The sequence below is a fragment of the Nicotiana tabacum genome, chromosome 10 (genome assembly GCF_000715075.1).
Source record: "Nicotiana tabacum cultivar K326 chromosome 10, ASM71507v2, whole genome shotgun sequence".
NCBI lineage: Eukaryota > Viridiplantae > Streptophyta > Magnoliopsida > Solanales > Solanaceae > Nicotiana > Nicotiana tabacum.
Window position 1 is genome coordinate 115,761,162 of NC_134089.1, and position 17,038 is coordinate 115,778,199.

Sequence of the window (17,038 nt, forward strand, 5' to 3'; positions counted from 1 at the left end):
TTTCCTTGTGGGGATGACTTCAGCCCATCTTGACACATAATCCACGACCACAAGGATATATTCAAAAAAATGAGAAGAAGGAAAAGGACCCATGAAATCTATTCCTCAAACATCAAATATTTCACATACCTGTATTGATTGTAATGGAATGTCATCTCTCTTAGTGATGTTACCTGTTCTCTGACACCTGTCACATTGTGCAACATATGCTCGGGCATCTTTAAAGAGAGTCGGCCAGAAAAATTCGGTTCTAAAACTTTAAAGACTGTTCGATTTGTCGCATAATGTCCTCGAATTTCTCCATCATGACAGTGATATAAATTTTGCTCATCTCATCTTCAGGCACACATCTTCTAATGATATTATCTGTGCAATTTTTAAACCAGTAAGGTTTATTCCACAAATAATACGTTGTATCAGATATAAGTTTTTTTCTTTGTAAGAGAGATCTTGGGGTGTCCACTTTCCAACCAAGTAGTTTGCAATATCTGCAAACCAGGGTGGTTGAGTCACAATTGAGTTAACTGAGAAAATGTGTTCATCAGGAAATTCTTCCTTTATTTCGCTAAACTCAAGGTGGGGATTTTCTAATCTAGACAAATGGTTAGCTACTTGATTCTCTGTTCCTTTTTTGTCTTTTATCTCAAGGTCAAATTCTTGTAGAAGTAAAATCCATCGTAACAATCTAGGTCGAGCATCTTTCTTTGCTAAGAGGTATTTTAAAGCTGCATGATTAGTAAAAATAATGACCTTGGTTCCTATCAAATAAGATCAAAACTTATCAAAAGCAAATACTGCTGCTAGTAACTCTTTTTCTGTTGTGACATAATTTAGTTGAGCCTCATTCATTGTTCTACTAGCATAGTAAATGGGACGAAAGATCTTATCTTTTCTCTGGCCTAAATCAGCTCCAACTACTATATCACTAGCATCAAACATGACCTCAAAAGGTTGATTCCATTCTGGGGACACAACTATAGGGGCGGTTGATAACTTTTCCTTAAGGGTCTCAAATGCTTTCAAACAATCACCTGAAAAATCAAACTTAATATCTTTCATCAAAAGGTTAGTCAATGGTTTTGAAATCTTTGAAAAATCGTTTATGAACCATCTGTAAAAACCTGCATGACCTAGAAAGCTTCTGATGCCTTTAACAGTTGTGGGAGGGGGTAATCCTGCTATAAGATCAATTTTAGCCTTATCAACTTCTATCCCTTTAGCAGTGATTTTATGTCCTAAAATAATTCTCTCAGTAACCATAAAATGACATTTTTCCAATTAAGAATTAAGTTTGTCTCTTCACATCTCTTAAGAACTAAGGTCAAGTGATGGATACAATCCTCAATGTTTTGCCAAAGAGTGTAAAATCATCCATAAAAAATTCAAGAAATTTTTCAGTCATGTCAGAAAAAATTGCTGACATGCAACGCTGAAATGTAGCAGGGGCGTTGCATAGACCAAATGGCATTCTTCTATAGGCATATGTTCCATGAGGACATGTGAAGGTTGTTTTGTCCTGATCTTCAGGTGCAATTGATATTTGTTTGTACCCTGAATAACCATCAAGAAAACAGTAAAAACCATATCCTGCAATTTTTTCCAATATTTGATCAATAAATGGTAAAGGAAAATGATCTTTTCTAATAGCATCATTGAGATGTCTGTAATCAATACAAACTCTCCATCCTGTGTGGTCCTGGTAGGTATGAGTTCATTACTTTCATTTTTTATAACAGTCATACCTCCTTTCTTTGGTAATACCTGAACTGGGCTTACCCAAGGGCTGTCTGAAATGGGATAGATAATACCTGCCGCCAAAAGCTTTACGATCACCTTTTTTACTACTTCCTGCATTGCTGGATTCAATCTCCTTTGGGGCTGGACTATTGGCCTGTAGCTATCTTCCATAAGGATTCTATGCGTACAAATAGCTGGATTAATCCCTTTGATATCTTCTATAGTCCATCCTAAGGCACCTTTGTGTGCTTTCAACACTTCAATCAGTTTTTCTTCTTGTCCTGCAGTAAGAGAAGATGAAATAATTACTGGAAATAATTCTTTCTCAAGGTAAACATATTTTAAATGAGATGGGAGAACTTTGAGTTCAATTTTTGGTTGAACTTGTTCTGGTTGGATCTTCTCATCTTCAGAATCTTTTTCTAGTATTTCGGCTTCTCTTTTGATGATAGGATCATCATCTTGTATTGTGCCAGATTTGGCCAAACATCTTTCCATTGAGTCTAGAATTAATTGATCATCTTTGAATTCATCTGTAAGATAATTAAGCATGTCAATCGAAAAACACGACGATGACGTCTCATCTCCTGAAAATCTTAATATCTTTTGCATATCAAAAATCACTCTTTCTTCATCAACTCTCAAAATTAGTTGTCCTTGATGGACATCTATGATTGCTCTACCTGTGGCAAGAAAAGGTCTACCCAAAATGATTGGTTCATCGGGACATTCCTTCATTTCAAGTACTATAAAATCTACAGGGAAAACAAACTTATGTACTCTTATGAGCATATTTTCAATTATTCCCTTAGGTTTCCTAGTACTTTAATATGCAAACTGAAGAGAAACACCTATGTCTTTCATTTCACCAAGATTCAATTTTCTAAAGATAGAAAATGACATCAAATTTATTGAAGCTCCAGAATCACAGAGTGCTTTTTCAAAATATACTCATCCCAAAGTGCATGAAATTGTAAAACTGCATGGGTCACCAAGTTTTTGTGGTAGCTTATTTTGAAGTATAGCACTGCATTTTTAAGTAAGCATTACCACAGAAACTTCTTCCAATTTTCTTTTCTTTGACAAAATTTCTTTTAAAAATTTGGCATATGAAGGCATTTGCAATAAAGCATCAGTGAACAGAATATTGATGTGAATCTGTTTTAAAATATCTAAAAATTTTGCAAAATTGACTATCAAGCTTTTCTCTTTTCATTTTTTGTGGAAAAGGAATTGTCATAGGGAGAGGACTTAATTTTTCAATATTTTTTTCTTCTCTTTTCTTGACTTCTTTCTTTTTATATGGTTCAATGGGTATTTCAACATTCTTACCGTTGTTTACCTGTTATTCTGATTGGTCTGCATAGGGTTCATCAAGCTCCTTACTTGACCGTAAGGTGATGGCTTTAAGATGCTCTTTTGGATTTTTCTCTGTATTGCTTGGTAAGGGACCCTGAATCTTTTCTGAAACAAGAGCTGCCAATTGGCTCAACTGTATTTCTAGATTTTTGAGGGATGAATTTTGGCTCTCCATCTTTTCATCAGTGACCTTAATGTACTTATACAAAAGATCATCAAGACTTGAATGAGCTTGTTGAGGCCTTTGCTGATATGGAGTTGCTTGCTGATAAGGTCTGAAGTTTGATTGACCATGGTTTGGATTCTGGTATCCGGGTGGACCCTGTATTTGTTGCTTCTGGAAGCTTTGAGAGTTCTCTGCACCATTTGGATTGCTCCATTGCAATCTTGGATGCTTTTGTGCCATAGGACTCCCAAAAGGGTACGATTTATAACTGACAGAATGGACATGTTCGTCATTATGATTGTTTGCTTGACATTCATGGTTCTGATGGTTTCCTCCACACATGTCACAAGCCTCAAATTGACTTGGTTGTTGTGTATTCACCTGAAAAGTTTCAAACTTTTATGCCAAAAAAATAATTTGCTGTGTTAGTGTATTTAAAGCATCAACCTGATTTACTGTAGCAGCCTTCTTGATGATTACATGCTCAGAGGGCCATTGGATGCATTCTCAGAAATCCCGTTCAACAATTGCAATGCTTCCTTCGTGGGTTTTCCCATTACAAAACCTCCTGCAGCTGCATCAATCACATTTCTAGAAGAGGGTTTTAACCCGTGATAAAAAATATACAACTGCATATGTTCAAGAATGTCATGGTGTGGGAATTTTCTTAACATTGCTTTTAATCGTTCCCAAGCTTGATAAACTGACTCAGTGTCAGTCTGCAAGAAATTAGAGATGTCTTGTCTTAACTTTGTGGTTTTAGCAGGGGAAAAATATTTGTTTACAAATTTCTGAGTAATTTGATCCCATGTGGTGATGGAACATTGTGGCAAACTTCGCAACCAAGTCTTGGCATCTCCTTTTAAAGAGAAAAGAAATAGTCTTAACATGATTGCTTCAGGAGGTACTCCATTATACTTAGCTATTTCAACAAGTTCTAAAAAGTCAATTAAATGACTGTGTGGATCTTCACTTGCATCTCCATTGAAGATGCAAAACTGTTGAATCGTTTGAATCAGGCCAGTCTTAATTTCAAAGTTGTTGGTTGCCACTGGAGGTTTTCTGACACTAGATTCGCAATTGAAGCGGTCAGGTCTAGCATAATCCCGTAGGATTCTGTTTGCTGGCCTTGGTGCTACTTCATCAAACTGATCCTCCACATGGACTGGTAGTTGAATGTCTTCTACTTCTCGATTCTCCATACCTTCACGAGCTATACTTTGAGAAGATATTGTTTGTTCTTTCCTGCACAATCGAAGAGATTTTTAAATTTCTGGATCGTAACTAGCCAACTTTTTTGAAGAAGAGCGGGTCATAAACTACCTAAAATTTTAAAGAGAAGAAAAATAATACTCCCTCCGTTTCAATTTATGTGAACCTGTTTCCTTTTTAGTCTGTGCCAAAAAGAATGACCCCTTTCCGTATTTGGAAACAATTTACCTTTACACAAAGATTTATAGCCACACATAATATATGTGCCTCATTTTAGACCACAAGATCAAAAGTCTTCTCTCTTTCCTTAAACTCTGTGCCCAGTCAAATGGGTTCACATAAATTGAAACGGAGGGAGTAATAAAGTAACACTAATTTCTAAAGCATTACTAAAAATAGCTAAAGAAATTTTCAAAAATAACAAAAATAGTTATTTGAAAAAAATATGATAATATATATTAAGTATAAGTAAAGATAGTACTAGTAATATTGTACTAAATATACTTAAGGAAAACTAATGATAGAAGTAGTGGGTAGAAGTACTTAATATTAACAGTAGATAGTGAAAATACTGACAGAAATAATAATAATAATAATAATAATATTAATAGTAATAATTATAATAATAAATTCTCAAATTAGTAACAATATATTTAATCTGAAGTAGATGTATGCCAATCCCCAGCAACGACGCCAAAAATTTGAGGAGACCAATGTGCGTAGGATTTTTCTGCTCGTACTCAGTCAAATTCTAGTATAGTTTATGATATCGTCCCACAGAGATTGGTTAATCTAGGCTACAGACTTTTAATATTTTTACTACTATTTGAGAGAACCAATTGATGAAAGGTGAGTTTTAAAACTTGTTAATTAATTAAAGCAAAGCAAACAATTTCTGAAAGATTTATAATGTAAAAAGAGTTGGGAATCGTTGAATTCATTTGATAATATAATTACAATAAAATCTCAATTTCTACATGTATTTCTCTAAAGAATAATTGCTTATTGCTAATACAATTATATTTGCTCACTAAGAAAAAGTCAATTAATAGCACTCCGTGAGGTTATGTAATTAATTGAGTTAAAACTAGTGACGATCAAAGCGAAATATTTTCTTGCTTGAATTGTGCTAAAAGGTAGTAATAACTTCGTGAGAATATTTTTACTAAAAATCAGTAATCTTGCCTAAAACAATTCCTTCGTGAAAATTAAGACTAAGACAAACAAGATTATAGATTTGAAATAAGAGTGTTACAAAAAATTATTCTCACTTTACTATTTTATTCATTGGTTATTATATATTAATTTTGCTCCGTGAGAATTATAAAATTAATATAAGAATAACTTAAATAAAATATATAGAAGCGATAATAATAATTAGATAGAAACCATTATTTCAGCACAGTATGAATTATACAATGAAAATTTCAAGCCAAGGATGTATTAAAACTGAAACAATATTATAAAAATATATATCAAGCTTCATCAACTATCCCAACAAAAGAGATTACTCCATTATGGAGTATTTAAATCTAACAACAAAAAGGAATTCTAGAATATTTCCAATACCCTTAGAAAATCCAAAAACTAATAAGAAGAAAATAAAATAGTTAAAGAAGAAGTTAAGACCAAAGTTTAGATAAAAGTAGTTTTCCTCTTTCTTCCCTCTTCCGATGCCAAATTGCATTCTATTTATAGATAAATCTTGCAAGCATTAAATGATTAGACGTGTCCAAGGAATAAGCTTGGACACATCTGAAGAGTGAGCTTGGATGTGTTCGAGGAGTGAGCTTGGATGTGTCTGAAGACATGAGCTTGGATACGTCTGAACACATGAGCTTGGAGATGTCCAAGATAGGAGCTTGGATGTATCTGAACTTCAATTATAGGCTTCTGTTTCTCATCTCAATTCTTGTGCTTGCCATAACAGACTTTCATCGAGTATTTTGTCTTTTCCTTTTGTTATTTTTAATCTTTTTTTTTCCTGCAAAAATAGTTAGAAAGAGGCAAAATACTAAATATAAATTTAAGTATATGATTAAAGTCTAAACAAAAAAATAACAACAACAACAACAACAACGACCCAGTATAATCCCACAAGTGGGGTCTGGGGAGGGTAATATGTACGCAGACCTTACCCCTACCCCGAAGGGTAGAGAGGCTGTTTCCAGGAGACCCTCGGCTCAAAAAAGCAATAGGAGATGATATATTAGTACCATAAAAATGCGTAATAAAAATAACAACAATATATAAGAGATATGAAATATGAAATACAGGATACGAAATACGAAATACGAAATACGAAATAGATGGCTGGTATAGTACAACTAGAAGGTAAAGCCCTGCATCAATAGACGACCAATGACATTCCTAGTCTAACTCCTAACTGGATAGTCTCCCTCTATTGTGCTGTATAAATATTCACACTCTCCCCTAACCTACAACCTTATCAGTGCCCTAAAAGACTTGGGAGGTAATTGGGTTTTTGACCAATCAAAAGTAAATGAAATGGTAGAGTCTTACTACCAACAGCTTTTTACGACAAATGACACTTACTCCTCCAAATCATACTCAACAGCAAATTACAATCAACTCAATAATAATTATCATCAATACATTGATAGATCACTAACCCCGAAAGAAATTCGATCCGCCTTAAACTCTTTTCAACCGTTCAAGGCACCGGGACCTGATGGTCTCCATCCATATTTTTATCAAAAATTTGGACGTATACTGCCTCTTCATTGCTCTCCTTTTGCAATGAAGTTTTCACTACTAAAGTCATTCCTCCAATAGTTAACAAAACATAGTTATGTCTCATTCCAAAAGTTTCACATCCCTCATCGATCACTCAATATCGACCGATTAGCCTTTGTAACACTCTTTATAAAATAATTGCAAAAATTATAGTAAATAGATTAAAGCCTCTATTCCATAATCTTATTAGTCCAGAACAATATGCTTTTCTCCAAAATCGTCGTGCCTCAGACAATGCAATCATAGTACAGGAAATGCTAACCCATTTTAGACGTAAAAAAGGCAAACAATCAAACTTTATCCTTAAATTAGATCTATAGAAAGCCTTTGATCAAATAGATTGTGCATTCATCAAGGAAACCCTACATTTTTTAACTTCCCAATACCTATAATCACTCTCATTATGTCGTGTATCACCACTTCATCCATCTCTATTCTATTAAACGACAACCCAATTGAATTTTTCATTCCCACAAAGGGATTGTGTCAAGGTGATCCACTTTCACCATACATATTTATATTATGCATGGAACGCCTATCACGCCAAATACATATAGCAGTTGACTATAAAAAATGGTTGCCTGTACAACTCTCACGTCGGGGACCAGCTATCTCTCACTTATTCTTTGCGGATGATATAACTCTAACATCACGACTTACTCCCCAAAGTGTCCATACTATTATTGACACTCTCAGCTTTTTTACATACCACTCAGGACAAAAAATTAACTATGACAAATTAAAGATATTTTTCTCTAAAAATACGACTCCTACGGACAAGCAGTTTGTCCTCAATTCTTTTAGTATGCGCGAAGGAATCAAATTTGGCAAATATTTAGGCTATCCTTTATTCAATCAAACACCAGTCCCAAGCGATTACTGTGACGAACCAAAGGGTCATAATCTATTTTTTTACCCATTATGTGCTTCCGAGACCTTGAAAACCTCATTTAGAGTCACATCGATTTGCGTGCGCAATCTAGGCGCGTAGTCGGAAAGCTTAAATATGAAATTTTGTGAAAAATGCTAAGTTTTGATATTAAAATGAATACATTTGACTTCGGTAAATATTTTGGGCAAACCGATCCGGACCCGCGATTTGACAGTCCCGGAGGGTCCGTAGCAAAATATGGGACTCGGACGTATGCCCGGAATCGAAATCCGAGGTCCCTAGCCCTAGGAGTGAATTTTTTTAAGGAAATTATTTTTCTGAAAATGTCTAAGGAAATTGAAATGAAATTTGATTAGAACGAGTTGGTATCGGGCCCGTATTTTGGTTCCGGCGCTCGGTACAGGTCTTATATATTACTTGAGTCATTCTTGTGAAATTTGGTTAAAAACGGACGTCGTTTGACGTGATCCGGACCTTAATTGAGAAATGTGATGTTTAAAAGAGAATTGAGAAATTTCATTAATCTCGAAGTTTAATTCGATGCTCGTGATGTTATTTTGGTAATTTGATTACACGAATATGTCCGTAGGATGTTTTTGAGGTTGTGTGTATACTTGGGTTGGAGGTTCGAGGGCTCGGGTGAGTTCGGGTAGGTTCCGGGATGCCTTAGTCTTAGAAAGTCAGATGTTGCAGGTTCAGGAAGTTGCAGGCCTCTGAACCCTTTAGTGCGGTCCGCGAGAAATCGCGTGCGATCGCGGAGGGTCCAGCGCGGCCGCGGTCGCCTTTGTGCGGGCCGCGGTGGAGCCTGTGCAGCTACAGTCGCCTTTGTGCGGTCCGCACAGGGTGCTGAACTGCAGGTCTTCAAGGATGCCTGTGCGGCCGCAGTCCGTTTAATGCAGTCTGCAGTGGAGCTCCGCGACTGCAGTCCTTTTTATGCAGTCCGTGGTTAGGGTCTGAGAGGGGTATAAATAGACGGGATTTTTTAGTTATCTTTCACTTTTCAAAACCCCAAAAACATAAGAGGCGATTTTTCAAACAACCTTTCTTCTCCAAATCAATTGTAAGTCATTTTTAACTAGTTTTCTTCAATCATTAACATCTTTTAACATGGTTTCAACTTAAAATCAAAGATTTTCATGGGGGAAATTGGGTGTTTTGGGTAGAACCTAGGTTTTCCAAAAATTGGGGATTTGGACCTCAATTTGAGGTCCGATTTCAAAATAAATTATACATTTGGATTCGTGGGGGAATGGGTAATCGGGTTTTGGTCCGAACCTCGGCTTTCGACCACGTGGGCCTGGGGGTGATTTTTGACTTTTTGGGTAAAACTTTGGAAAAACTCATTTTCATGCATTGGGGTTGATTCATTTAGCACTTATTGATGTAATTAAGTAACTTATGACTATATTCGAGCGGATTGGTGGTGGAATCAAGGGGGTAAAGCTATTGAGGCTTGAGTGGTGTTCAAAGCTTCGAGGTAAGTGTTTGGTCTAACCTTAGCTTGGGGGATTAAGAGTTGAGTCTTATTTGTTACGTGCTAATTGTCGAGTACGACGTATAGGCATGGTGACACGTATCTATACGTTGGTGTCTAGCATGACCGTGAATCTTTATATTGCGGATATTCTGATCTTGTTGTATCTTTCATGCCTTAATGATGATTTCTATATGTTGTAAAAAGCATGTGAAAGAAATTGTGATCTTTGAACTTCGAGAAGCATTGGCTCGAGTGCTAATACGAATTGTGAAAGTATATAAGATAAATGGAACCCTTTGGAGCATTGGCTCAAGTGGTAAAGTGAGTTATAAAGTTAGAAGTGAAAGAAAGAGAAGGAGTTATTGAATTGTTCCCTTACCGGGATGCTTGTTGCCTTGTTGATTATCTCCCTTGCTGGGATGTTGAGATTTATTGATATTGTTCCCTTGCCGAGTCTTAGCTGTTAATTGTATTTCCTTGCCGGGATTCCTATTATTAATATTTGTTTAATCCCTTGCCCCTTTGTTTGTGGTTGTAGTTTGGGTGAGGAAGAGTGTTAAAGCACGAATGGTGATGCCGTGCATTATTTGCTATTGTGAGGAAAGACTGTAAAGCACGAAGGGTAATGTCGTGCCGTACGATGTACCATTCTGTACCGATATTCATTGACTGTGGTGAGAAAAGATAGTAAAAGCACAAAGGGTGATGTCGTGCGCATTATTATGATACGATTGATTTGGTGAGAACGAGAGTAAATACACGAAGGGTGATGCCGTGCACATTTTTATTATAAATATTGTTTGGGTGAGGACGAGAGTAAAATCACGAAGGGTGATGTTGTGCAAATCATTGAATTCTGATTCTTGTTGATATTCTGGCTTTGTTGTTTCTTTCTTTTATTGAGGTTTTCTATTTGGAACTGTTACCTCCCCACATCATGTTTCCCCTTCCCACATTGATTGATTATTTCCTGTATTTCTTTTCGCTGTACATATAGATATTTTAACTGCACAGGTTATTTGGTAGTATGGTCCTAGCCTCGTCACTACTTCGCCGAGGTTAGGCTAGGCACTTGCCAGCACATGGGGTCGGTTGTGCTGATACTACACTCTGTTCTCTTTTGCACAGATCTAGGTATTGGAATGCGGCAGTAGCACGGGAGCCAGTCTTCAGCCTACCGAGACACCGAGTAGCCTTGCAGGCGTCCGCAAGCTCGGCGTCTCCTCTATCTTATATTTTATTCTGTTATCTCATATATTCGAGACAAACAATGTTATATTTTTTTCAAATGGTTGTATTTAGTACTCTTAGTAGTTTGTGAGTAATGTGACACCAGTTCTTGGGTAGACGCATATGTTGACTTTCGCATTATTGTTCAGCTTATTTAATTTAGGTCTTCCGCTTATTTATGTAATTCCGCTATTTTCATGCTATCACTGATAATTGTTAAAAGAAGTAATTTTAATGAAGTAGCAGTTAAGAATTGGCTTGCCTATCTCACATTAGTAGGCGCCATCGTGACTCCCAAGGGTGGGAAATACGGGTCATGACAAGTTGGTATCAGAGCTCTAGGTTACATAGGTCTCACAACTCACGGACAAGCTCAGTAGAGTCTGAGGGATCGGTACGGAGACGTCTGTATTTATCCCCCAGAAGCTACATAATTAGGAAAATTTCACATTTGTTCTTTCTTGCCGTGCAAATTTGTTCCTCAAATGTTAATTGGATTTCTACTCTGCTCTTTCACAGATGGCGAGAATACACACTTCCTCATCTACCACTTAGCAACCCGAGCCCCCAGCAGCAACTCCCACTAGGGGCAGAGGGCGAGGGCGAGGCCGTGCTAGAGGCCGAGGTAGGGGCAAAGCTCAGCCCCGAGCAGCAGCACCAGTGGCAGAGCCTCAGGTTGATTTTGAGGAAGAGGTTCCGGCCCTAGCAGTTCCGGTGGGCCCAACTCATGTCCCAGAGGAGTTCATTGCCACCCTAGTTTTTCAGGATGCTCTGGTCCGATTGGTGGGCCTCATGGAGAGTGTCACCTGAGCGGGTTTGCTTCCCGTAGCACCAGCCACTTCTCAGGCTGGAGGAGGGTCTCAGACTCTTACTACGCGCACTCCAGAGCAGGTAGATCCTCAGATTCAGACTCCAGTTGTTCATCCAGTTGGAGCAGTACCGCCGGGTGTGGTAGCTCAGACTGGTGATGGAGCGGCTATGTCCGCCGATGCCTTGTGAAGACTGGATAGGTTTACTAAGCTCTTTACTACTACTTTCAGCGGTGCATCTACTGAGGATCCCCAGGATTATCTAGACAGATGACATGAGGTTCTCAGGAACATGGGCACTGTTGAGATCAATGGGGTCAATTTTGCTACATTTCGCTTGTCTAGATCCGCTAAGACTTGGTGGAGAGATTATTGCTTAGCTAGGCCAGCCGGGTCGCCATCTTTGACTTGGGAGCAATTTGCAGTATTATTTCTGGAGAAGTTTCTCCCCGTTACTCAGAGAGAGGCCTATCGGAGGCAGTTTGAGCGCCTCCAGCAGGGTTCCATGACGGTCACCCAGTATGAGACCAGGTTCATTGACTTAGCTCGCCATGCTCTTGTCATACTTCCTACCGAGAGAGAGAGAGAGGGTGAGGAGGTTTATCGATGGTCTTATTCAGCAGATTCGTCTTCAGATGGCCAAGGATACCGGGAGTGAGATCACTTTTCAGGAGGCGGCCAATGTGACCCGCAGAGTTGAGATGGTTTTGTCACATGGAGGTGGTCATGGGTCGGATAAGAGGCCCCGTCATTCAGGCAGATTCAGTGGTACCTCGTCTGGAGGTAGAGATTCATATGGTAGAGGCCATCCTTCTAGACCCTTTCAGTCAGCTCTCCAGGTCTCTCATGGTACTTCAGGTGGTCGTGGTTCTCAGACGCACTATTCTGATCAGCAGCCTTACAGTGCACCACCAGCTCCCATCAGTGTACCACCGCTTCAGAGTTTCCAAGGTGGTCATTCAGGTCGACAGGGCCAGCAGTTTCAGCAGCCGAGGGCTTGTTACACTTGTAGTGATCTCAGTCACATTGTCAGGTTTTGCCCTCGAGCACCAAGTAGCTCTCAGCATCAGGGTTCTCGTACTGTGGTATAGGCACCATGCGTTCCACAGCTCGCCCAGCCAGTTAGAGGTGGGGTAAAGGTGCTAGAGGTGGAGGTAGAGATCCTAGAGGTGGAGCTCAGGTCGCCAGAGATGGAGGCCAGCCAGCAGCAGGCCATCCTAGAGAGGTAGTTTAGGGTGGTGGGGCACAACCCCGATGTTACGCCCTTTCAGATAGGCCCGAGGCTGAGGCTTCAAATGAAATCAGTATAAGTACCATTCTGGTTTGTGATAGAGATACTTCAGTGCTATTTGATCTAGGGTCTACGTATTCGTATGTGTCATCTTATTTTGCACCGTACCTGGTCATGCCTAGTGATTCATTGAGTATTCATGTTTATGTGTCTACACTAGTGGGTGATTCTACTGTGGTCGATCGAGTTCATCGTTCTTGTATTGTGGTGATTGGGGGTCTTGAGACCCGTGTTGATTTGTTGCTGTTAGACATGGTCGACTTTAATGTTATATTGGGGATGAACTGGTTATCCCCTTACCACGCCATCTTGGACTGTCATGCCAAGACTGTGACCTTAGCCTTACCGGATTTGCCCCATTTAGAGTGGAGGGGGACTCTTGGTCATTCTACCCGCAGTGTTATCTCATACGTGAAGGCTCGGTGTATGGTCGAGAAGGGGTGTTTGGCCTATTTTGCTTATGTTCGTGATTCCAGTGCTAAGGTTCCCTCTATTGATTCGGTGCCCGTGATTCGTGAGTTTCCTGATGTTTTCCCTTCAGACCTGTCGGGTATGCCACCCGATAGGGATATTGATTTCTGCATCGATTTGGTTCTGGGCACTCAACCCATTTCTATTCTGCCATATCGCATGGCCCCGCCAGAGTTGAAAGAGTTGAAGGAGTAGTTGCAAGACTTGCTTGATAAGGGTTTCATTAGACCCAGCGTTTCGCCTTGGGGTGCGCCGATGTTGTTTGTCAAGAAAAAGGATGGTTCGATGAGAATGTGCATTGATTACCGGCAGTTGAACAAGGTCACCATCAAGAATAAGTATCCACTGCCAAGGATTGATGATTTACTCGATCATCTTCAGGGTGACAAGGTATTTTCAAAGATAGACTTGAGATCTGGCGACCATTAGTTGAGGATTAGGGTATCCGATGTCCCTAAGACAGCTTTTTGCACTCGGTGTGGGCAATACGAGTTCTTGGTCATGTCATTTGGGTTGACAAATGCTCCAACAACTTTTATGGATTTGGTGAACCGAGTGTTTAGGCCTTATTTGAACTCGTTTGTGATAGTCTTTATTGATGATATTCCGGTATATTCCCGCAGCCAGGAAGAGCATGAGCTGCATCACAGAGTGGTTCTTCAGACTCTGAAGGATAGTCAGTTATATGCAAAGTTCACGAAGTGTGAGTTCTGGTTGAGTTCAGTTGCATTCCTGGATCATGTCGTATCAGCAGAGGGTATTCAAGTTGACCCGAAGAAGATTGAAGCAGTCAAGAACTGGCCTAGACTAGCATCAGCTACAGATATTCGGAGTTTCTTGGGATTGGCAGGCTACTATTGTCGGTTCGTGGAGGGGTTTCCATCTATCGCAGCCCCGATGACCAGGTTGATCCAAAAGGGTGCCCAGTTCATATAGTCGAACGAGTGTGAGGCGAGCTTTCAGAGGCTCAAGACAGCTCTAACTACGGCATCAGTGTTAGTACTGCCCATGGGTTCAGGGCCTTACACAGTCTATTGTGATGCTTCCCGTGTTGGGCTTGGTGCAGTGTTGATGCAGGATGGAAAGGTCATTGCCTATGCTTCGAGGCAATTGAAGATTCATGAGAAGAACTATTCGATTCATGATTTGGAGTTGGCAGCCATTGGTCATGCATTGAAGATCTGGAGGCATTATCTGTATGGCATGGCATGTGAGGTGTTCACTGATCATAAGAGTCTTCAGTATTTGTTCAAGTAAAAGGAGTTGAATTTGAGGCAGAGGAGGTGGTTGGAGTTGTTGAAGGATTATGATATCACTATCTTGTATCACCCGAGAAAGGCCAATGTGGTGGCTGATGCTTTGAGTAGAAAGTCAGCCAGTATGGGCAGTCTTGCTTATATCCCAATCGGTGAGAGGCCGCTTGCTTTGGATGTTCAGGCCTTAGTCAATCAATTCGTGAGGTTGGATATTTCTGAGCCTAGTCGGGTATTAGCTTGCATGGTCGCTTGTTCTTATTTGTGATCGGCAGTTTGATGATCCTCATTTGTGTGTCGTTAGAGACACGGTGCAGCGTGGAGGTGCCAAGCAGGTTACCTTAGATGCTGATGAAGTTTTGAGATTGTAGGGTCGGGTTTGTGTGCCTAATGTGGATGGGCTTCAAGAGTTGATTTTAGAGGAGGCCCATGGCTCCCGGTACTCTATTCATCCAGGCACCGCGAAGATGTATCAGGATTTACGGCAGCATTATTGGTGGCGTAGAATGAAGAAGGATATTGTTGCATATGTGGCTCGATGTTTGAATTGTCAGCAGGTTAAGTACGAGAATCAGAGGTCTGGTGGACTATTTCAGAGGATTGAGCTTCCCGAGTGGAAGTGGGAGCGGATTACTATGGACTTCATTACTGGACTTCCGCTGACTCGGAAGAAGTTTGACGCACTTTGGGTCATTGATAGGCTGACCAAGTCAACGCATTTCATTCTTGTGGCAGTCTCCTATTCATCCGAGAGGTTAGCTAAGATCTATATCCGGGAGATTGTTCGCCTTCATAGTGTGCCGGTATCTATCATTTCGGACCGAGGTACGCAATTTATTTCACATTTTTGGAGAGCAGTTCAGCGAGAGTTGGGCACCTAGGTTGAGTTGAGTACAACATTTCATCCTCAGATGGACGGGCAGTCCGAGCGGACTATTCAGATATTGGAGGATATGCTCCGAGCTTGTGTTATTGACTTTGGAGGTTTGTGGGATCAGTTTTTTCCTTTTGCAGAGTTTGCCTACAACAACAGTTACCAGTCGAGTATCCAGATAGATCCTTATGAGGCTTTATATGGTAGGCGATATCGATCTCGGGTTGGATGGTTTGAACCGGGAGAGGCTCGGTTGTTGGGTACAGATCTGGTTCAGGAGGCCTTGGACAAGGTTAGGATCATATAGGATAGACTGCGTACAGCCTAGTCCAAGCAAAAGAGCTAAGTAGATCGCAAGATTCGAGATGTGGTTTTTATGGTTGGTGAGCGGGTATTGCTCTGAGTGTCGCCTATGAAGGGCGTGATGAGATTTGGGAAGAAGGGCAAGCTTATCCCTAGGTTCATTGGTCCGTTTGAGATTCTTGATCAAGTGGGAGAGGTGTCTTATAGACTTGCGTTGCCGCCGAGCTTATCAGCAGTGCATCCAGTTTTTCATGTGTCCATGCTTCGGAGGTATCACGGCGATCCATCCCACGTGTTAGATTTCAGCACTGTCCAGTTGGACACGGACTTGTCCTATGAGGAGGAGCTGGTAGCTATTCTAGACCGGCAAGTTCGTCAGCTGAGATCCAAGAGTTTCCCTTCTATTCGTGTTTAGTGGAGAGGTCAGCCTCCTGAGGCATCGACTTGGGAGTCCGAGTCCGATATGCGGAGCCGTTATCCTCATTTATTCCCCGACTCAGGTACTTTCTTCTTCTGTCCGTTCGAGGACGAACAATTATTTTAGAGGTGGAGAATGAGATGACCCAAAGGGTCATCATCTGTTTTCTTACCCATTATGTGCTTCTGAGGTCTTGAAAACCTCATTTAGAGTCGCCTTGATTTGCGTGCGCAGTCCGGGCGCATAGCCGGAAAGCTTAAATATGAAATTTTGTGAAAAATGCTAAGTTTTGATGTTAAAATAAATAAGTTGGACTTCGGTCAATATTTTGGGTAAACGCACCCGGACCCGCGATTTGACGGCCCCGGAGGGTCCATAGGAAAATATGGGACTCGGGCGTATGCCCGAAATCGGAATCCAAAGTCCCTAGCCCGAGGATTGAATTTTTTTAAGGAAATTGTTTTTTTGAAAATGTCTAAGGAAATTGAAATGAAATTTGATTAGAACGAGTTGGTATCGGGCCCGTATTTTGGTTCCGGCGCCCGGTACAGGTCTTATATATGACTTGAGTCATTCTTGTGAAATTTGGTTAAAAACGGACGTCGTTTGACGCGATCCGGACCTTAATTGAGAAATGTGATGTTTAAAAGAGTTTTGAGAAATTTCATTGATCTCAAGGTTTAGTTCGATGTTCGTGATGTTATTTTGGTAATTTGATTACAAGAATATATCCATAGGATGTTTTTGAGGTTGTGTGTATACTTGGATTGGAGTTTCAAGGGCTTGGGT

The 17,038-nt window shown here is 40.2% G+C and overlaps 1 non-coding gene across 1 annotated transcript; it reads left to right on the forward strand.

Moving 5' to 3' along the window:
- Positions 1-3,907: 3,907 nt before the first annotated feature.
- LOC142165660 (small nucleolar RNA R71) lies at positions 3,908-4,014 on the forward strand. Its single transcript, XR_012696312.1, has one exon. It is a non-coding gene; the product is annotated as a small nucleolar RNA R71 (small nucleolar RNA).
- The last annotated feature ends 13,024 nt before the right edge of the window (positions 4,015-17,038 follow it).